The sequence below is a fragment of the Symphalangus syndactylus genome, chromosome 16 (assembly GCF_028878055.3).
Source record: "Symphalangus syndactylus isolate Jambi chromosome 16, NHGRI_mSymSyn1-v2.1_pri, whole genome shotgun sequence".
Taxonomy (NCBI): Eukaryota; Metazoa; Chordata; class Mammalia; order Primates; family Hylobatidae; genus Symphalangus; species Symphalangus syndactylus.
The window spans coordinates 51,460,499-51,483,339 of NC_072438.2; the positions used below are offsets into that span (position 1 = coordinate 51,460,499).

At 36.5% G+C, this 22,841-nt stretch overlaps 1 long non-coding RNA gene across 2 annotated transcripts in view; it reads left to right on the plus strand.

Annotated features, from left to right (window-relative positions):
* Nucleotides 1-22,841, plus strand: part of LOC134732741 (uncharacterized) — a 239,310-nt gene that overhangs the window by 723 nt on the left and 215,746 nt on the right. For both annotated transcript variants that reach the window (XR_010116221.1, XR_010116220.1), the window contains exon 2: nucleotides 4,720-4,843. This is a non-coding gene — a long non-coding RNA (uncharacterized lncRNA). The remainder of the gene's footprint in view (nucleotides 1-4,719; nucleotides 4,844-22,841) is intronic.

Here is a 22,841-nt window from a genome sequence, read left to right on the forward strand (position 1 = left end):
ACACAATCTTGACTCCTAGCCAACTTAAGGTTCTGTTTCCGTGGAAACTACAAGTTAAAAAATGTAAAACGCTGTGTCCTCAAACTCATTATATGAAGTTCTTCACCTGGGTTGTAAATCCAGCCTACTTCTTTGGATGAAATGACTCCTCTTGCATCCTTTAGTCAAGAGTAGGATGTTACATTCTCGTTGATTTAGCTTCAAACAGCAACATTGCTCACATACTGATAATAGACAGGTTTGTTAGTACTATAGCCTTGAGTAAGTTTGCAAAAGCGATTTTTGGCCATGTTCGGTGGCTCACACCTGTAATCCCAGCACTTTCAGAGGCCATGGTGGGTGGATGGCTTGAGCCCAGGAGTTGGAGACCAGCCTGGGCAACATAGCGAGACCCTGTCTCTACAAAAAGATTGAGGTAAAATGATGAAGCAGTTTGTAGGCTATGCATAGAATGTGGGCTTTGTATTGTAGGCAATAGGGAGTCACTTAAGCTTTATGAATTAAAGATAAGAGACTAGAACATGTGTGTTTTAGAAAGAATGCTGTAGAAAGGTGGAGATTGCTTTACAGTCTTGAATTACAGATATGTACCACATAAGGAAGTTTAGGTAAAGAATGTACTGGATATTTGGCAATGGTCCCATAAGATTATAACAGAACTGAAAAATTCCTGTTACCTAGAGACATTGTAGTAAACGTAAAGTTGTAGAGCAACACCACTCGTGTTTGTGGCTACGTGGGTGTAAACCTACTGTGCTTCCAGTCTCATAAAAGTCTAGCACATATAGTTATGTACAGGATATAATACTTGATAATAAATGACTATGTTACTAGCATATGTGTTTGCTATATTATACTCTTTATCATTATTTTAGAGTGTATTCATTCTATTTCTATTTTTATTTTTATTTATTTATTTTTTTGAGACAGAGTCTTGCGCTGTCACCTGGGCGGAGTGCAGTGGCACAATCTCGACTCACTGCAACCTCCACCTTCTGAGTTCAAGCAATTCTCCTGTCTCAGCCTCCGGAGTAGCTGGGATTACAGGCAGCTGCCACCACACCTGTCTAATTTTTTTTGTTTTTAGTAGAGACAGAGTTTCACTTTTTAGCCACGCTGGTCTCGAACTCCTCACCTCGTGATCTGCCCTCCTCGGCCTCCCAAAGTGCTGAGATTATAGGCGTGAGCCACCGTGCCTGGCCCTATTTATATTTTTAAAAGTTAACTGTAAAGCAGCCTCAGGGAGGTCTTTCAGGAGGTATTCCAGAAGAAGGCATTGTTATTATAGATGACAGCTACATGTGCATTATTGCCCTGATGAACTTCCAGTGGGATAAGATGTGAACGTGAAAGACAGGGATATTCATAATCCTGACCTTGTGTAGGCCTAGGCTAATGTGTGTGTTTGTGTCTTCATTTTAACAAAAAAATTTAAACAGGAAAAAAATTAAAAATAGATTTTAAAATAAAAAACCTTATAAAATAAGGGTATAAAGAAAGGAAATACTTTTGGACAGCTCTCCAATGTGTGTTTTAACCTTAATGTTATTACTAGAGTCAAAAAGTTTTTTTTTTCTGAGACGGAGTCTCACTCTGTTGTCCAGGCTGGAGTGCAGTGTCGCAATCTTGGCACACTGCAAACTCTACCTCCCAGATTCAAGCAATTCTTCTGCCTCGGCCTCCCGAGTAGCTGAGACTACAGGCGCATGCCACCACACCCGGCTGATTTTTTGTATTTTTAGTGGAGACGGGGTTTCACCCTGTTAGTCAGGATGGTCTCGATCTCCTGGTCCCCCCTCCTCAGCCTCCCAAAGTGCTGGGATTACAGGTGTGAGCCACCACTCCCGGCCAAAAAGTTTTTTAAAAATTTAAATATAAAGTAAGAAAGCTACAGAAAACTAAGGTAAATTTACTATTGAAGAAAAAAACCATTGTTTTATAAATTTAGTGTAGCCTAACTACATTGTTTATAAAATCTACAGTAGTATACAGTAATGTCCTAGGTCTTCACATTCACTCACCACTCATTCACTGACTTACTCAGAACAACCTCCAGTCCTGCAGCTCCCTTCATGGTAAATGTCCTATACAGGTGTACTGTTAATATTTTTTAATTTTTATACTTTTTTCTTACTATACCTTAGACCATTGTTTTATAATTGCTTACCGTATTCAGTAATATGCTGTACTGGTTTGTAGTCTAGGAGCAATAAGCTATACCATATATGTGTAGTTTGTGTACATATACTAGGTTTGTGTGCATATACTGTATAACATTCACACTATAACGAAATCGCCTGAAGATGCATTTCTCAGAATTTATCCCCATCATTAAGTGATGCATGACTGTATGTTAGGAAGACTCCAACACAGAACGACTCTGAGTGTACCTTGTATTTTTCCTACCCAGCCTTGGTATCAGGCATTTCACTAATAGCTGATAGTTGTTTTATTAATCAACAATGGATGTTGAATTTTGTCACTTTCTATGTATCTGTTGAAATGGTTGTATGGTTTTCCATTCTAATATGTTGGTGAATTCAATGTTGAGTACACTTTTATTGCTGGGGAAATTTTGATTTGGTCGTTGTTTTTCTTGGTCAGAGTCTTTCTTATACATTTATTGTTGGGTTCAATTTTCTAAAATTTTGTTTAAAAATTTTACACCTATGTGTATGAGGGATATCAGTCCATAGATTTTTTGTTTGTTAGTTTTGTGTGTGTGTGTGTGAAGTCTTTGTCTAGTTTTAGTATCATAGTAATAACAAACTCATGAATTGAGTGGGAAAATTCCGCTCTTCAATGTTTTGGAATAATTTGTGTTGAATTGTAATAACATAATTTATTCTTTAAATACTTGATAGAATTCACTAGAGAAGCCATATGTACATAGAGTTTTCTTTTTTGAAAAAATTTAACTATAAATCCAATTTCCTGAATAAATACAGGATTATTCAGGTTATCTATTACATAATTTTCATTGAGATGTTATTCACATACTATAAACTCAGGCTTTTAAAGTATACACTTCAGTGACTTTCAGTATATTCACAATGATGTGTAACTATCACCACTATCTAATTCTATTTTTCTATTTCTGTCCCCCACCCCACATCAAAAGAGACCTCATCACCTGTTAGCAGTCACTTCCAATTCTCCCTCACCCTACCTCATGTCCTGGCAATCACTAGTACACTTCCTTTCTCTATGGATTTGCCTATTCTAGATATTTCATATAAATGGAATCAATATGTGGCCTTTTGTGTCTTGTTTCTTTCACTTTGCACTATATTTTCAAGCTCCATCCATGTTGTACTTCATCACATTTTATTACAGAGTAATATTCCATTGTGTTGATATACCACATTTTGTTTATCTACTTGCTAGTTAATAGACATTTGGATTGTTTCCTGCTGCTATGAGCATTTAAACAAAAGTTTTTGTGTGAACATTTATTTTCAATTCTCTTGGATATATACCTGGAAGTGGAATTCCTCGGCCATATGGTAACTACATGATTCACTTTTTGAAGAGCTGCCAAACTGTTTTCACAGCAACTCTACCATTTTATATTCTACCAAAAATGTATGAGGGTTAAAAATTTTTCACACCCTTGCCAACACTTGTTATTTTCTATCTTTTTTATTGTAGTGATTCTAGTGGGTATGAAATGATTTGAATATGCGTTTCTCTAAAGACTTATGATGTTGAGCATCTTTTCATATGATAATTGCACTTTTGATATCTTATTTGGAGAACTAACTGTCTATGCAAGTCATTTCTTGATTTTTAAACTGGGCTATTTGGTTTTTTATTGTTGAATTATAAGAGGTTTTCATATATTCTCAATAGTAGAGCCTTATCAGATATATGATTTAGAAATATTTCCCCATTTTATGATTTATCTTTTCAGTTTCTTGATACTGTCCTTGGAAGGAAAAATATTTTTTAATTTGATGAAGTCCAGTTTATCTACTTTTTCTTTAGATGTCATGATTTTGATGTGCTGGCTAGGTAACTAGAAAAATTTGGGCTTGTATTTTGTGTCTTTTTTCCATTTTTCCAGTTATTCATTTTTATCATATTTTACAAAAGCACTGGTTTGTGACAAATTGAAAATTAAAAAAAAAATGTATCCTTCACCACAGATAGCTTGATAAGCGCTGTTTTTGAGAACTATACTATTTACACTGGATAACATTTAGGGTATGTTTGTGGCCCTACTCAGTGGCCAAAACAGGGTGCCGAGGGAATGGGGGTGGAAGGGATGAGTCAGGGCACAGGTCATGAGCAGCTGCTATGGGAGCTGTTCCCCTAACCAGGGAGGAAAGGGAAGGGGTGACTTCAAATCTTAAAGTTCTCAAGGTCAAGAAGATTCACACCTATGATCTGTTATAAAAGTTTTTTAGTTTTATCTTTTACATTTAAGTCTTTGAGTTAATTTTTGTATATCATATGTGGTAGAGGTCCAACTTCATTCATTTACAGGTAGACATTCAATTGTTAAAACATCATAGATAAAAAAGACTGTTCTTTCTCCCCTTGAATGCTCTTGGCAAACTTACTGAAAATCAGTTGACCACAGAAACATGGGCTCTCAGTTCTATTCCATTGAGCTACATGTCTATCTTTATGCCAGTACCACACTATTTTGATTAAGATCAATTTGTAATAAAGCTCGAAATCAGAAAATGTGAGTCCTCCATGTCTTTCTTTTAGGCTGTTTTGGCTATCCTGGATGCCTTGCATTTCCATGTGAATTTCAGGATCAGCTTTACCATTTCTGGAAAAAAAAAGGCCATTGGAATTTTATAGTAATTATGCTGAATATATGGATCAATTGGTGAGTATTACCATCTGAGTTATATTAAGTTGATCAGTCCATGAACACAGGATGTCTTTCTACTTATTTAGCTCTTAATTTCTTTCAGCAATGTTTTGCAGTTTTCAGCATAGAAGTCTTGAATCTTTTTGGTTAAATTTATTCCTAAGTATCTTTTTGATGCTATTGTAAAGGGAATTGTTTTCTTAATTTCATATTTGCATTGTTCTTTGCAAATGTACAAGAACACAACAGATTTTGCAAAACCACAATGAGGTACCATCTCATACCAGTCAGAATGGCTATTATTAAAAGTTTAAAAATAACACATGCTGGTAAGGCTATGGAGAAAAGGGAACATTGATACACTGTTGGTGGGAATTTAAATTACTTCAGCCAGTATGGAAAGCAGTTTGAAGATTTCTCAGAGAACTTAAAACAGATCTACTGTTCAACCCAGCATTCCCATTACTTGCATATATACTGAAAGGAAATTAGATTTTTCTACCAAAAAAGACACATGCACTTGTATTTTCACCACAGCACTATTCACAATGGCAAAGACATGGAATCAACCTAGGTGCTCATCAATGGTGTATGGATAAATAAAATGTGGTACATACACACCATGGAATACTAGGAATCCATAATAAAAAATGAAGTCACATTCTTTGCGGCAACTTGGATGCAGCTGGAGGCCATTATCCTAAGCAAATTAATGCAGGAACAGAAAACCAAATACCATATGTTCTCATTTATCAGTGGGAGTTAAACATTTGAGCGCACATGGACAGAAAGACGGGAAAAATAGACACTGGGTTTTATTAGTCAGGAGAGGGAGGGGTGAAAAACTACCTATTGGGTTCTATGCTTACTGGGTAAAGGGATCACTCATACCCCAAACTTCAGTGTCACTCAATATACCCAAATAACAAACCTGCACATGTACCCCTTAATCTAATAAAAAAGTTGAAATTATTTTAAAAACAGCAAAATACAAACGAAAAGCAAAGCAAAACAAAATGCAAATACTCATATGTCAAAGATCATGGTACCCAAAACAATCCATAAAGCCAGTACTTCTAGACTTGCAAATAATTCCTTGCTCAATTAAACTGTGTTTAAAAAATAAAAATAAAGCCAGGACTGGGTTGATAAGCAAAACAAACAAAGACAAAAAACAACTGAGTTTTAAATGTCAGTCTTGTATTCTGCAACTTTGCTGAACTAGCTTATTAGCTATAAGAGTTGTGTGTGTGTGTCTATGTGTGTATGTAAGATTTTCTATATGTAAGATTATATATAGTTATAATTTTACTTCCTTTCCAATTTGAGTGACATTTATTCCTTTTTCATGCTATTTGCTCTGGCTAGAACCTCCACAACAATATTTAATACAAGACATCCTTGTCTTGTTCCTAATTTTGGAGAAGAGCTTTCAGTCTTTCACCATTAAGCATGAGGTTTGTGTGTTTTTCATGAATGCCATTTATCAGATTAAGGGAGTCCCCTTCTATTTTTAGTTTGCTGAGTGCTTTTTTAAATAAAAGTGTATTGGATTCTGTTACTTTTATGTGTTTGTTGAGATAACTATTAGGTTTTTTGCCTTAGTCTTTTTTTTTTTTTTTTTTTTGTTTTGTTTTGTTTTGTTTTGTTTTGTTTTGAGACGGAGTCTCGCTCTGTCGCCCAGGCTAGAGTGCAGTGGCGCGATCTCGGCTCACTGCAAGCTCCGCCTCCCGGGTTCACGCCATTCTCCTGCCTCAGCCTCTCCGAGTAGCTGGGACTACAGGCGCCCGCCACCGCGCCCGGCTAATTTTTTGTATTTTTAGTAGAGACGGGGTTTCACCGTGGTCTCGATCTCCTGACCTCGTGATCCGCCCGCCTCGGCCTCCCAAAGTGCTGGGATTACAAGCGTGAGCCACCGCGCCCGGCCGCCTTAGTCTTTTAAATGGTGTTTACGCTGATTTTCCTATATTGAAATAACTTTACATACCTGGGCTAAATCTCATTTGGTAATGTACAATTCTTTTTAGATGTTGCTGGATTTGGTTAGTTAGTGTTTTGTTGAGGATTTTAACATCTATCTTTGTAATGCCACTAATCTGTAGTTTTCTTTTCTTTTGATGTCTTTGTCTGGCTTTGGTATCACAGTAATATGGGCCTCATAGAATGAGTTAGTTACATATGTAACAAACCTGCACATTGAGCACATGTACCCTAAAACCTAAAGTATAATAAAAAAAAAAAAGAATAAAAGAATTTACACCTTCAAAAAAAAAAAAAAAAGAAAGTTTGGTCTCCTCTTCTTGTTGAGAAAAACTGGTGTTACTTCCTAGAATTTACCAGTGAAATGGTCTGTTCCAGGGCTTTTTATCTGTTAGATGTTGTTCGATGGCTAATTCAGTCTCTTTACTTACTATTTATCTATTTGGATTTTCTTTCTTGAGTCAGTTTTGGTAGTTTGTGCATTTCTAGAAATTTGTTTCATCTAGATTACCTAGTTTGTTGGCACATAATCATTCAGTGTACTTCTTTCTAAGCCTTTTAGTTTTTGTGAGGTTGGTAGAAATATCCTCTCTTTCATTCTTGATTTTAGTTATTGGAATCATTTTCTTTTTTTTTTTTCCTAAAAGTTCATCAGTTTTGTTGATCTTTTCAAAAAACCAACTTTTGGTTTTGTTGATTCTTCTGCATTATTTTTCTATTTCCTATTTCTTTTATTTCTACTCCCCTCTGTTATTCCCTTCCTTCTGCTTGCTTTGACTTTAGGTTTCTCTTCTTTTACTAGTTTCCAGAGTTTTTTGTTGCTGTTTGTAGTTATTATTTGTTTGTTTGTTTGTTTAGTGACTTTTCTGTACAAAAGTCACAAGTAAATTCTTTCATGTTTGTGGCCACTGAAATCTCTGTTCTGTTAGCCTAATGATCAGATAATGATTACGCAGAGATTCCCTTAAATGTCTGAATAATTCCACAGTCCTTGCTGAGTGATTGTGTGTGTGTGTGTGTGTGTGTGTGTTGGGACACACCTGCAACACAAGCAATTTGCAACTCTGCTTTAGCCTTTACTTCCTCCTTGCACAGAGCCTATAGGTTAGCCATGGGTGAGAGCTTGGGGTCTCTCAGGTCTTTCTTGAGCATGTACATCAACCTATGCATGTGTTTGACATTCTAGATTCCAAAGAACATGTTGGAGTTTTCAAGTCTCAAATGATATCTTATTCCCCAGCTTTTCCATGTTTTTTGGTTGATCTATTGTTTACCCCAAGTATTAACCATCAACTTAGCCAGCAGCAACTAAACAGTTTGCGTGTTAAGAATTTTTGACAAATGCCTCCTTTCTATTGGTAGTGACTTTATCACTAGATGAGTTCTGAGTTGGGCAAAATAAAGACAAGTCTTTCAGTGGATTCTTCCAGAGTTCTTCTGTCTTAAACAAACAGGCTAAGTATGGCTGTTCTTGGGAAATGAGCCTTTGAAAGTGCTGCAGCCTTGTTTCTGCCACTGATCTGAGGAGCGAGGATGTGCCTAGGGTGTGCTAAAACACCACAAAACTCACTGTTCTTACTAATATTTAGCCACTTTCATTGAATAAGTCATCCCCAGGTTTCTGCAAGTCTTTTGTTAATATCTAGAGTTTTGAAACAATTGATTTTGATAGAATTTGCTAGGTTTTCCTTTGGAAAATTTTCTCTTTAACTTCTTGAAAATATGGAATAGAGTTATGATAAATGTTTTTACGTTCTTATCTACTAATTCTATCACTTGTGTTATTTCTGATTATCTTGAAATTGATCAACTTTTATTCCTCTTATTGTACATACTTTTCTACTTCTTTGCCTGCCTGGTAATTTTCCATTTGATAGTCACATTGTGAATTTTACCTTTTTGAGTGCTGGATATTATTGTTTTCCTAAAAATATCCTTGAGTTTTGTTTTGGGACATGGCTAAGTTACTTATAACTGTTAGGAAATAGTTTGGTCCATTTCAGTCTTGTTTTTATGCGTCTTTAGGTAGGATTAGAGCAGGGCTTTTTTCTAAGGTCAACTTTCCCTACTACAGAAGTAAGAACTTTCTTAGTATTCTAACCTTTACTTCATGAATTATGGTGTTTTCTCTTCTAGTTGTGGGAACAGACAATATGTCTTTCCCTACATGTGCCTCAGACACTGTTCTCTAACCTTTCAGGTATCTCTCTCCCTAGGCTCACATAATTTCCTCACATACTTGTGCTGATCAATACTCAGCTGAATGCTCCAGGGGAACACTCTTCCAGAGTTCTCTTTCTGTGCAGAGATCCCCAGAGTTCTCTTTCTGTGCAGCTCTCTCCTCTTGGTTCTTTGCCTCACAAACTTAACCACCTTGGCTTTCCTGGATTCCCAGTTCTGTCCTCTCAACAGAGAGACAGTGGGTCTCTGTCTGAGTTCCCTCGCCCTATACTACAACATGGAAACGTTCTGTAGACATTAATCTAAGACAATTGTAGGGCTTGTTTTTTTGTTCCTCATCACTTAGGAGTCTCTGTCCTTCACTGCCGAATATCCAATGTTTTCAAAGATGTTGTTTCATACATTTTGTCCCATTCCTTAGTTAAGTCAAGAGGGTAAATCACATCCCTATGCATGATCTCAGCTGGATTTAAAGAATGGTTGGCCCTTCAAATACAATTCAATAAAATCTCATTACCCAAATTCTGTCTAATGCTGAAAAATGAGTTGCTGTGGTTGGTGAAAAAGCAATACATTTTCTCCTGCCAGTTGTTACAACTTGTTTGCTCTCTGTAAAGGGTGACTATTAAATTTTCAGAGAGATCTTTATTAAAAAGTCATTATCAGCAATTATTTATAACTGTGTTAAGCATAAAACCTGATTGAAAAATACTGTGTTCATGGAATCAAGTTCAAATTTCTCAGGAAATAAAAATAAAAAGATGTTATTTGGAAGTTTCATGTAAATTGAAGGTTAATGTCTTTCTTAATAGTTTGTATTTCATTTTTCTTGTCTGAATTATGTAAAAGGAAATTGAAAACATTTGTAAGCCCCTAGATGAGAAGTCAGTCAAAATCTTGGACGATTTTGGTGCTAGAAGTAGAAACTGAAGAAATGTAGATCAGCATGAGTGAGCATGTGTATGTTAGTAAAGGGTACCCAGAAAGTTTGTATGTGCGTGTGTTTGTGTATAAATTTTTTTACTCAGATTATGTAATAAAAGCAAAAATAAGGTCAGATTTGATTCAGAAAGAAGATAATTTTATAGAAATAATTACTTGCCATCTTGTGGCATACTGGCTGCAAAAATAACCTTAATTCTCTATCTCCTTATTCTGCTTCCTTTCTAATGTGATTGAGCTTTGCGGTCACTTATTGCACATCATGTAGCTATTGCTAACTGATACACATCTGCCGTAATGCATCGGAGAAAGGATGTGGCCTTGTTTTGTTCCCTGCACCCTCAGGAATGATGACAAGGCTCTCGGAGATGTTGGATATCTCTTCCAAGATGGGTTTCATGCTCCTGAGCGAAGGTGTTGCCACACATTTTGCCTCACGCAGGAGCAAATGTGTGTCAGATCAGGTTTCTTGGCTCATGAATTGGGCCTCCATTGACAAGGCAAGCAATACAGGGTGTCTAAGGGTTTAATAAGCTTTCATTCATAATTTTAGCCAGATGGTTGAAAATATAATCAGAATAAAAGCCTTCCTACAGGAAAGTGGAATATGCTCACATCAGCCATTTCTTACAGAAAATGTACAGTCTAAGAGGGTGAAAGGGGCATTTAGATTTTTAATGTGATTTGGGTTTTTAGTCAGCCATCTGGTTATAAGGAGAGATGGGGAAACTGACTTGAAGATATATTTGCATAGCAGGCTAATTATTTTTAATTAGATTTTAGGTTTATTTCAGTCATTTTAGGCTTGATGAAGTTGGGGGAAAGGCTAAAGTCACCAATTGCAAGACTAACCTTAACCAGATTGTCCCCCTCCACACAAACACTGAAGTAGAATAAAGGCTTATCACAGGAAGAGTAAGAGGACAATTGATTAAATGAGCAAGGTGCAGTGTTCACAAGTAGGAATGAAGGAACAAGCTCCTATTGCAGAGATAAGATGATTTAACTGCTAAGGGTGAAGCAATAGTCTTTGTGTAATCAAAAGCTAGCATGAATGATTATGGATTTAAGTATTTTATTAAAATCTAATTTTACCAAACCTGTCCACCATGGTTTACATCTTATCATATTTGCGTTTATTATAGGAAGGTTCATTCTGAGCAACATAAAACATCATTTATATTCTGCCATTTCAATTTAGTCACTATTCTTTTAAATTAAAACAAGAATTTTTGATTTTGAAAGACAAAAATCCAGACAGTAAAATCTGAAAAATTTATATCAGAACTGAGATGTTCATAAGATTTCTTTAGACAAGAATCATAAAAATGCAGATGGTAAGAATATATAATGAGACTTAGGGAATTTCAATTTTAATAACAGAGTAAAGCACTGTCTCTTGACTGTAATTTAATAAAGGAAGTTTTCCTGGGATCATAAACTGTGAAATTATAGCCTCAGAGGCTTTCCAATGACAACTAACACTAAGATTAAATAAGGGCTTTAGAATTAAATATCACAAGGTATTGTATTGAAGAATATATCGTTGTAAAAAAATAGCTGTAAAACTTAGTGTATTCTAAAATTTACCAATGGAAGCTAAAGAGAAAAGTTTAGAGGCATAGTGAATAAATAATTTAAGATTATATGCCAAAGAAATTATTGACAATACTTCTCTTTTATTGATAACACTATTTGTACTGTACAGTGAAATGCTTCATATTCATAGAGGTTTTGGAATAGAATTTAAACTTCCAGAGTTATTAAAATGAGTCCTAAATAACTTTCATGAATATGAGGACTTTGTAGGTCTTGTCCTCTATATTCTTGGCATTAAGCATAAAGCCTGAACATGGTAGGTGCTCGGTATTCAATGTTATTTCTATTTAAAATGAATGCTGCTGCTATGCTACACTTTTACACAAGAGGGCGTGATTGAAACTGATATAAGACAGGCTATGCTGATAGTACTACTGCATTTTCATATAAACTGTGGGTTTTGCTTTTTCTAGTCCATCTTTATGGATAGCAGGTCGCTCTGGATGCCCTTCTATAGAATAGCAGCTACAGGCAGCAAAAACCATTTAAAAATCCATTAAACTGAGGTTTTCTACAATATAAAACATAGTGTCCATTTTCATTTGTTAGATTTAACAGATTTACCAGATAACTCAAAAAGAAAACACAAAATAGAGTGATCAAAAATTTTAGGAGATTTTCTTGAATAGCGACTTCTCCGTATGAACTGGGGCTCTGTATCAGATTATTACCATGGGAATTGTGCTTGTCTTTGGAGAGTATGTCCCTTAAATTTCATTTTTTTCCAGTTTTTTGAGTAGTGAACAAACTAATATCAACAAAGTTAACCTTGAAAAAGAAAATGTATTCTTTAGAGAATAAAATGGCAATAAAAGGCAAAAGGTGAAATTGGAGAAGTGGCTGCTAATATTTTATATGTTGGGGAGAAGGTGATAGACTTAATAGGTGACTGTGCTGGTTCTACAAAGATCCAAGGCACAGACACTTCCTGACAATTGTACATTACAGTTGCATAGCTATTATAGTTTGCCCTTGCTCCCTTGTCTTCCAGTTCTCTCCTCGTGGGCTCACAATGGTCTTATTCAAAAATAAACAGCATAACAACCCGATACCAACAATAAAAAAAAATCATCAACAATTAACTTCCTAGATATTTGTCTTGCTTGGCAACAGTCATCATGACATATTCACTGCTAAAATTGATGGGCACTCTTTATTTTCCTATTTGATCTCTGGGAAGCATTTAGTTGCATTGACCTCTCTTCCATTTAAAAATATTGTTCTCTTCCTGCTTTCCTTCTTACCTTTGTGGACTTTCCTTTTTAATCTCTCAAATGGGCTTTTTTTCCCCAGATTTCTTCTTTGGCTCTCTTCTCACTTTATACATTATCTCTGAACAAACACTTCCATCCTATGACTTCAGTTATATTGTCTGAAATTTTAAACTCTAGCCTTCCTCTCAAGCTTGAGCCCTAAGTCCCTATTAAACTGAGCTCTAGGCTTTACAGCTGGAAATTCAGATGTGTTCAAAGAGATCTCAGCACTCTTTACCCCATATCCATTCCTATTTCATTGTTTATTTCAGTGAATGGCAATACCATCTGGCCAATGGCCCAAGCCAGGTGTCTTGGCAGTAATTTGGATTTCACTTTCTTTCTCAGCCTCCACATCTAATCAGCGACTCTCGGAGACATTTTTGCTTATCTCTACACCAGCCAGTTTCAACCCTCTCTTCTTATTGCTAGAAACTGCCACCCATTTTAGAGGCTGAAGGACCAGATTTTGCTTTCTCAATTTTCCTTGCATTTAAGGAATGGACATTTTACCTAATCCTTATTAATGGGACACTGAGGAAGATGAGCTTAAAGTCTTATGGGAAAGACCTTTCTCTCTGATTAAGAAACAGAGATGCCTGTGCAGAGGGCTTATCCTTTTACTTCCTGTTATGAACATTGCTGTTTGAAGATATGATGCTCAAGGCTACTGCTTGAAAAAGAGAGAAAAAGAGAGAGCTGCATGGAGACGTCAACACAGAGTGCTGACAAGAGTGTAGCAACTGTGTTGTGAAGGTTATTTTATGTATCAACTTGACTGGACTTAAGGATGCCCAGATAGCTGGTAAAATATTATTTCTTTTTTTAAATTATACTTTAAGTTTTAGGGTACATGTGCACAATGTGCAGGTTTGTTACATATGTATACATGTGCCATGTTGGTGTGCTACAACCATTAACTCGTCATTTAACACTAGGTATATCTCCAAATGCTATCCCTCACCCCTCCCATGACGCCACAACAGGCCCCAGTGTGTGATGTTCCCCTTCCTGTGTCCATGTGTTCTCATTGTTCAATTCCCACCTACGAGTGAGAACATGCCGTGTTTGGTTTTTTGTCCTTGTGATAGCTTGCTGAGAATGATGGTTTCCAGCTTCATCCATGTCCCTATAAAGGACATGAACTCATCATTTTTTATGGCTTCATAGTATTCCGTGGTGTATATGTGCCACATTTTCTTAATCCAGTCTATCCTTGATGGACATTTTGGTTCCAAGTCTTTACTATTGTGAATAGTGCCACAATAAACATACGTGTGCATGTGTCTTTATGGCAGCATGATTTATAATCCTTTGGGTATATACCCAGTAATGGGATGGCTGGGTCAAATGGTAATTCTAGTTCTAGATCCCTGAGGCATCGCCACACTGACTTCCACAATGGTTGAACTAGTTTACAGTCCCACCAACAGTGTAAAAGTGTTCCTATTTTTCTACATCCTCTCCAGCACCTGTTGTTTTCTGACTTTTTAATGATCGCCATTCTAACTGGTGTGAGATGGTATCTCATTGTGGTTTTGATTTGCATTTCTCTGATGGCCAGTGATGATGAGCATTTTTGCATGTGTTTTTTGGCTGCATAAATGTCTTCTTTTGAGAAGTGTCTGTTCATATCCTTCGCTCACTTGTTGATGGGGTTGTTTGTTTTTTTCTTGTAAATTTGTTGGAGTTCACTGTAGATTCTGGATATTAGCCCTTTGTCAGATGAGTAGACTGCAAAAATTTTCTCCCATTCTGTAGGTTGCCTGTTCACTCTGATGGTAGTTTCTTTTGCTGTGCAGAAACTGTTTAGTTTAATTAGATCCCATTTGTCAATTTTGGCTTTTGTTGCCATTGCTTTTGGTGTTTTAGACATGAAGTCCTGGCCCATGCCTATGTCCTGAATGGTATTGCCTAGGTTTTCTTCTAGGCTTTTTATGGTTTTAGGTCTAACATTTAAGTCTGTAATCCATCTTGAATTAATGTTTGTATAAGGTGTAAGGAAGGGATCCAGTTTCAGCCTTCTACATATGGCTAGCCAGTTTTCCCAGCACCTTTTATTAAATAGGGAATCCTTTCTCCATTTCTTGTTTTTGTCAGGTTTGTCAAAGATCAGATGGTTGTAGATATGTGGCATTATTTCTGCCGTCTCTGTTCTGTTCCATTGGTCTATATCTCTGTTTTGGTACCAGTACCATGCTGTTTTGGTTACTGTAGCCTTGTAGTATAGTTTGAAGTCAGGTAGTGTGATGCCTCCAGCTTTGTTCTTTTGGCTTAGGATTGTATTGGCAATACAGGCTCTTTTTGGGTTCCATATGAACTTTAAAGTAGTTTTTTCAATTCTGTGAAGAAAGTCATTGGTAGCTTGATGGGGAAGGCATTGAATCTATAAATTACCATGGGCAGTATGGCCATTTTCACGATATTGGTTCTTCCTATCCATGAACATGGAATGTTCTTCCATTTGTTGTGTCCTCTTTTATTTCGTTGAGCAGTGGTTTGTAGTTCTCCTTGAAGAGGTCGTTCACATCCCTTGTAGGTTGGATTCCTAGGTATTTTATTCTCTTTGAAGCAATTGTGATTGGGAGTTCACTCATGATTTGGCTCTCTGTTCATCTGTTACTGGTGTATAGGAATGCTTGTGATTTTTGCACGTTTATTTTGTATCCTGAGACTTTGCTGAAGTTGCCTATCAGCTTAAGGAGATTTTGGGCTGAGACGATGGGGTTTTCTAAATATACAATCATGTCATCTGCAAACAGGGAAAATTTGACTTCCTCTTTTCCTAATTGAATACCCTTTATTTCTTTCTCCTGCTTGATTGCCCTGGCCAGAATTTCCAACACTATGTTGAATAAGAGTGGTGAGAGAGGGCATCCCTGTCTTGTGCCAGTTTTCAAAGGTAATGCTTCCAGTTTTTGCCCATTCAGTATGACATTGGTTGTGGGTTTGTCATAAATAGCTCTTATTATTTTCAGATATGTCCCATCAATACCTAATTTATTGAGAGTTTTTAGCATGAAGGGCTGTTGAATTTTGTCAAAGGTTTTTTCTGCATCCTTTGAGATAATGATGTAATTTTTGTCTTTGGTTATGTTTATATGATGGATTACGTTTATTGATTTGCATATGTTGAACCAGCCTTGCATCCCCAGGATGAAGCCCACTTGATCATGGTGGATAAGCTTTTTGATGTGCTGCTGGATTCAGTTTGTCAGTATTTTATGGAGGATTTTTGCATGGATGTTCATCAGGGATATTGGTCTAAAATTCTCTTTTTTTGTTATGCCTTTGCCAGGCTTTGGAATCAGGATGATGCTGGCCTCATAAAATGAGTTAGGGAGGATTCTTTCTTTTTCTATTGATTGAAATAGTTTCAGAAGGAATGGTACTAGCTCATCCTTGTACCTCTGGTGGAATTTGGCTGTGAATCTGTCTCGTCCTGGAGTTTATCTGTTTGGTAGGCTATTAATTATTGCCTGAATTTCAGAACCTGTTATTGGTCTATTCAGAGATTTAATTTCTTCCTGGTTTAGTCTTGGGAGGGTGTATGTGTCCAGGAATTTATCCATTTCTTCTAGATTTTCTAGTTTATTTGTGTAAAGGTGTTTATAGTATTCTCTGATGGTAGTTTGTATCTCTGTGGGATCAGTGGTGATATCCCCTTTATCATTTTTTATTGCGTCTATTTGATTCTTCTCTCCTTTCTTCTTTGTTAGTCTTGCTAGCGGTCTATCAATGTTGTTGATCTTTTCAGAAAACCACCTCCTGGACTCATTGATTTTTTGAAGGGTCTTTTGTGTCTCTATCTCCTTCAGTTCTGCTCTGATCTTAGTTATTTCTTGCCTTCTGCTAGCTTTTGAATGTGTTTGCTCTTGCTTCTCTAGTTCTTTTAATTGTGATGTTAGGGTGTCAATTTTAGATCTTTCCTGCTTTCTCTTGTGGGCATTTAGTGCTATCAATTTCCCTCTACGCACTGCTTTAAATGTGTCCCAGAGATTCTGGTATGTTGTGTCTTTGTTCTCATTGGTTTCAAAGAACATCTTTATTTCTGCCTCCATTTCATTATGTACCCAGTAGTCATTCAGGAGCAGGTTGTTCAGTTTCCATGTAGTTGAGCGATTTTGAGTGAGTTTCTTTATCCTGAGTTCTAGTTTGATTGCATTGTGGTCTGAAAGACAGTTTGTTATAATTTCTGTTCTTTTACATTTGCTGAGGAGTGCTTTACTTCCAACTATGTGGTCAATTTTGGAACAGGTGTGGTGTGGTGCTGAGAAGAATGTATATTCTGTTGATTTGGGGTGGAGAGTTCTGTAGATGTCTATTAGGTCCTCTTGGTGCAGAGCTGAGTTCAATTCCTGGATATCCTTGTTAACTTTCTGTCTCCTTGATCTGTCTAATGTCGACAGTGGGGTGTTAAAGTCTCCCATTATTATTGTTTGGGAGTCTAAGTCTCTTTGTAGGTCTCTATGGACTTAGTTTATGAATCTGGGTGCTCCTGTATTGGGTGCATATATATTTAGGATAGTTAGCTGTTCTTGTTGAATTGATCCCTTTACCATTATGTAATGGCCCTCTTTGTCTCTTCTGATCTTTGTTGCATTAAAATCTGTTTTATCAGAGACTAGGATTGCAACCCCTACTTTTTTTTGTTTTCCATTTGCTTAGTATATCTTCCTCGATCCCTTTATTTTGAGCCAATTTGTGTCTCTGCACATGAGATGGGTCTCCTGAATACAGCACACTGATGGGTCTTGACTCTTTATCCAACTTGCCAGTCTGTGTCTTTTAATTAGAGCATTTAGCCCATTTACATTTAAGATTAATATTGTTATGTGTGAATGTGATCCTGTCATTATGATGTTAGCTGGTTATTTTGCTCGTTAGTTGATGCTGTTTCTTCCTAGCATTGATGGTCTTTACAATTTGGCATGTTTTTGCAGTGGCTGTTACTGGTTGTTCCTTTTCATGTTTAGTGCTTCCTTCAGGAGCTCTTGTAAGGCAGGACTTGTGGTGACAAACTCTCTCGGCATTTGCTTGTCTGTAAGCTTCACTTATGAAGCTTAGTTTGGCTGGATATGAAATTGTGGGTTGAAAATTCTTTTCTTTAAGAATGTTGAATATTGGCCCCCACTCTCTTCTGGCTTGTAGAGTTTCTGCCAAGAGATCAGCTGTTAGTCTGAGGGCTTCCCTTTGTGGATAACCCGACCTTTCTCTCTGGCTGCCCTTACCATTTTTCCTTCATTTCAACTTTGGTGAATCTGACAATTATGTGTCTTGGAGTTGCTCTTCTCGAGGAGTATCTTTGTGGCATTCTCTGTATTTCTTGAATTTGAATGTTGGCCTGCCTTCCTAGATTGGGGAAGTTCTCCTGGATAATATCCTGAAGAATGTTTTCCAACTTGGTTCCATTTTCCCCATCACTTTCAGGTACACTAATCAGATGTAGATTTGGTGTTTTCACATAGTCCCATATTTCTTGGAGGCTTTGCTCATTTCTTTTTACTCTTTTTTCTCTAAACTTCTCTTCTTGCTTGATTTCATTCATTTGATCTTCAATCACTGATACCCTTTCTTCCAGTTGATTGAGTTGGCTACTGAAGCTTGTGCATGCATCACATAGATCTAGTGGCATGGCTTTCAGCTCCATCAGGTCATTTAAGGTCTTCTCTATGTTAGTTATTCTAGTTAGCCATTTGTCCAATCTTTTTACAAGGTTTTTAGCTGCTTTGCAATGGGTTTGAACATCCTCCTTTAGCTCAGAGAAGTTTGTTATTACTGATCTTCTGAAGCCTTCTTCTCTCAACTCGTCAAAGTCATTCTCTGTCCAGCTTTGTTCCGTTGCTGGTGAGGAGCTGCGTTCCTTTGGAGGAGAAGAGATGCTGTGATTTTTAGAATTTTCAGCTTTTCTGCTCTGGTTTCTCCCCATCTTTGTGGTTTTATCTACCTTCGGTCTTTGATGATGGTGACGTACAGGTGGGTTTTTGGTGTGGATGTCCTTTCTGTTTGTTAATTTTCCTTCTAACAGGACCTTCAGCTGCAGGTTTGTTGGAGGTCCACTCCAGACCCTGTTTGCCTCAGTATCACCAGCGGAGGCTGCAGAACAGCAAATATTGCAGAATGGCAAATGTTGCTGCCTTATCATTCTTCTGGAAGCTTCATCTCAGAGGGTCACCCGGCCATAGGAGGTGTTGGCCCCTACTGGGAGTTGCCTCCCAGTTAGGCTACTCGGGGGTCAGGGACCCACTTATCTGCCTCAAAAGAAACCCTTTACTTACTAGTAATCACACCCAATAGCCCTCCACCCCTTTGACCCCAGGTAACCCCTGATCTATTTCCTGCCTCTATAGATTTGACTATTATGGACATTTCATATAAATGGAGTCATGCGATATTTGGCCTTTTATGACTGGTGTCTTATCCTTAGCATGTTTTATAGGTTCATCCATGTGGTAACATGTATCAGTATTTCATTATTTTTATTGCCAAGTAATATTCCATTGTATGCATATACCACATTTTACCTTTTCATTTATCAATGACATTAGGTTATTTCCATTTTTGGTTATTATGATGAATGTTTCCATGAACATTCATGTTCAAGCTTTTGTGTAGACATACGCATTCAATCCCTTTGGTATGTACCTGGGAATGGAATTTCTGGGTCATATAGTAACTCTATGTCTAGGCTTTTAAAAAACTGCCAAACTGTTTTCCAAGGCAGCCTCACCATTTTCTTTTTCTACCAGCAGAGCATAAGGGTTCTGATTTCTCCACATCCTCAATGATGTTTGTTATGGTTTACCAACATGTATATTTCATATTTCCATGAAACTGATGTCTATTTGTCTTCAATTTCTCATCAATTCAGTTCATTTCCCACAAAGCTTTCATAGTGATATTTCTAAAACATTTCAGCAGGCAACTCTCTTGGAAATATATAATTTATTCTTATTTCCTATGGTGTCAAACACAAATTCTAAACTTACATTTCAAAGTCTCCAATAATTTAGCACCATCTTTCCTTTTCTTCCTTCATGTTTGTTCTAGTCAGGCCCATATTTCCACCTCCTTACTTCTCCTGACCTGGAAATGTCCCACTATTTTTATTAACTTTGTTCATTCCAGTTTCTTCACACTTTTGAAACAGTCTTTGTGCTGCCAATCAAAATTAAAATTGAGATGCTTTTGTTCTGGAAATTTTTCTCTAATTCACTTCAGCATGTGTTGAATTATTCTTTCGATGAATGTCTTTCATATTTGTATTTAACATCAAATGTATTAGTTTCCTCTCCCTAACTAGATTGGAAACTTCTGTAAAGTTAGAATTGTGTTTTACACATTTTTGTGACCCACCCTCCCACCCGTGATTCATAGGGTGCTTAATAGATATTTTGAAATACTTGTGAATGGAACAAGATGGAGCTGCTACTATTAGCTAATTTGCAACATGTCTGAGACTTGCCCCCATCTTTCTAAAATTGGAATAATTTCCACAGGACTGTTTTTTAAAAAAATCAGACATATTTTTTATAATTTAAATTATCCAACATACTATTTACTGCAAACTGCTTTTCTGATGAAGAATGCATTGGTTTATTTTCACAGTTTTCACCTCTTTTATATTCATTAAAACTAAAGATGATTGGTATTACGGAAAGAAAATCTCTTTCAGTTTAATTGTGGATTCTGAGCATAAAGTTGTTCAAATGCTGGAAAATTGATCTGGCACAATTCTTATCTGTAGCAAAATACCATGATCTCTGTATTGTGGTTTTTACTTAACATTTTAGTGTGGATTAAAGTCTAAAGAGATATGATAGGGGGTGTTGAAGTTAGAATAAGTGATGCCATGATATAAAGAAAGGCAAAGGATTAGAATCCAGAGAACTAAACATCAGACATGATATATATTATAAAACGTCTTATGGAAAGGAGTCAGTGCTAGGGATTCTAGATTTATCAAATGATTTATTGCTTTATACATTTTAAAATGTATGACCATAACATTACCAACTTTTCATTTATTTAAAACTTCAGCATTTTAGAATTCAAGGCACCTGCAAGTTAGTTAAGGGAAGGCTCAGCTGATATAACAAATGAAACAAGTTTAGTGGCTTAGAGAAAATAAACATTTTTTGCATGTTACAGTCTGAGGTGAGCATCATAGGTTGGCATACAGCTATGCTCTAGCCAATCCTTTAGAGAACTGGCTTATTTCTACTTTGTTTCTGGGCAAAACCCTAAGCCATTGTCCTCAACAGCTTCACTGAAGATGGGTTCAGGTACTTTCTTCCAGCTTGTGAAGTGAGCCTGGATATAGGGTCTCCGTGCAAGGTTTTACAGGCTAGGCCAGAAGTAATTATGTGTCACTTCTGCTGACATTTCATTAGTAAGAACTCAATCACTAAGCTGCACCTGTCTACAAGGGCACTGGGAAGTAAAGTCCTCGTTAGGCAGTCATGTCAGAAAAAAAGACAGATTTGGGGCAACTAGTGGTGTCTTATACAGTCAACCAGACCAAAACTGCAGATTACTGATGAGAAAACTGAGACTGGAAAGACTATTACTTGCCATCTATATAGCCTCAGATATGTAAATCCTACCACATACCCCTTTTGCAGTCTTGAACATATAACTCTGTCACTTTCCACCTGTTCCACAGTAGAGAAAATAACCTCTACCTTTATTTCGACTTGAATAACTAACTTCTTAGCGTCTATGTGGCCTTGGGCACAAAACCTCTACCAGTTAATACCTTTGTGACCTTGGACATGTAATTGCTACCACTTGCCATCTGTCTGACCTTGAACACTTAACTTTCACCACTTATTACTTATGTCACCTTGAACCCTACCTGATACCACCTACCACCTGTTTTTCTTATCTCTACTTCATAGGGTTGTATTAGTCAACATAATTTATATAAAGACTAGGACAATGATGAACACATCTTTCTCAATAAATGTAAGCTGCTCTTGCTATTACTATTATTACTCCTCATGTTACTGTTACTTTTGCTACCTAGTTAACAGAAAACTACATAAACATTATAATTAATCTTTTATTAATCACATAGAGGAATGTTTTAGGGCCTCCAGATTACTAATATGAATCTTAGTTATTGCTAAGCTTTTAGACATGCTCTTGAATAAAAGGTTGTAATCAATATAATGTCACCCAAATCAACATTTAATATACACACTTCAATATTATGTAGTAGCTATAGCTTCAGACTAAAAGGAATAGTAACATACTTATGTATTCTGGTGCTGTTTGTCAGTTATGTAATCCTGTGACTTGTTTATTGAATGTTGCTCCTGTGGGGGAAATTAAAACGTCAAAAGTGGGATAATTTATTGTGAATATATTCTCAGAGTTAAATCAACTGTTAGTGTATTTTATCCACTGTTTTGTTATGTTAACATCCCAGAGAACCTAAGTGATCTTAATGATTATTTACTCAATAAATAAACTATTTAGTTAGAAACAGAAGTCTAGAAACTAAAAATTCCAAGTAGTAGATTTCCACAGTTTTCTAAAATGAAATTACATCAATTTGTAAATAGGTCTTTACATGCAAATTTCCTGTCCCTTTCTTCATGCAGCAAAATAACTTGGACAGATGGAGTTCTTATGAACTAAACAGAGTAAACAGATTACTGTCAAAGTCAGAATTAGTTTTTCTATATCTTACAGACAAAACACAAAAAATTTTAAACAGCTTCCATTTATGCTCTAGCTTGCTTTCTGTTTTCTCTAAATCAGTCACAAGTTCACATTTATGTTATCAATATTTTCCTTTAGAAGCGTGTTGATACTCGTTACCTTAAATGAGAGCTCATCTTATTGGCCTCATATACAGTATGATTTTCAAATAGAGCATCTAGCTGTAAACGTCCATGTTTTGATGTATATTTTAAACCCTAGCAATAGTTCAAAGTAATTTCCACCAAATACAGAAGATGATTGATGTTAGTAAATTATGCACTTACATGCACGCATGCACACACACATGCACAAGGATTTAGTGCTTTTGATTCATCACATATGTGATA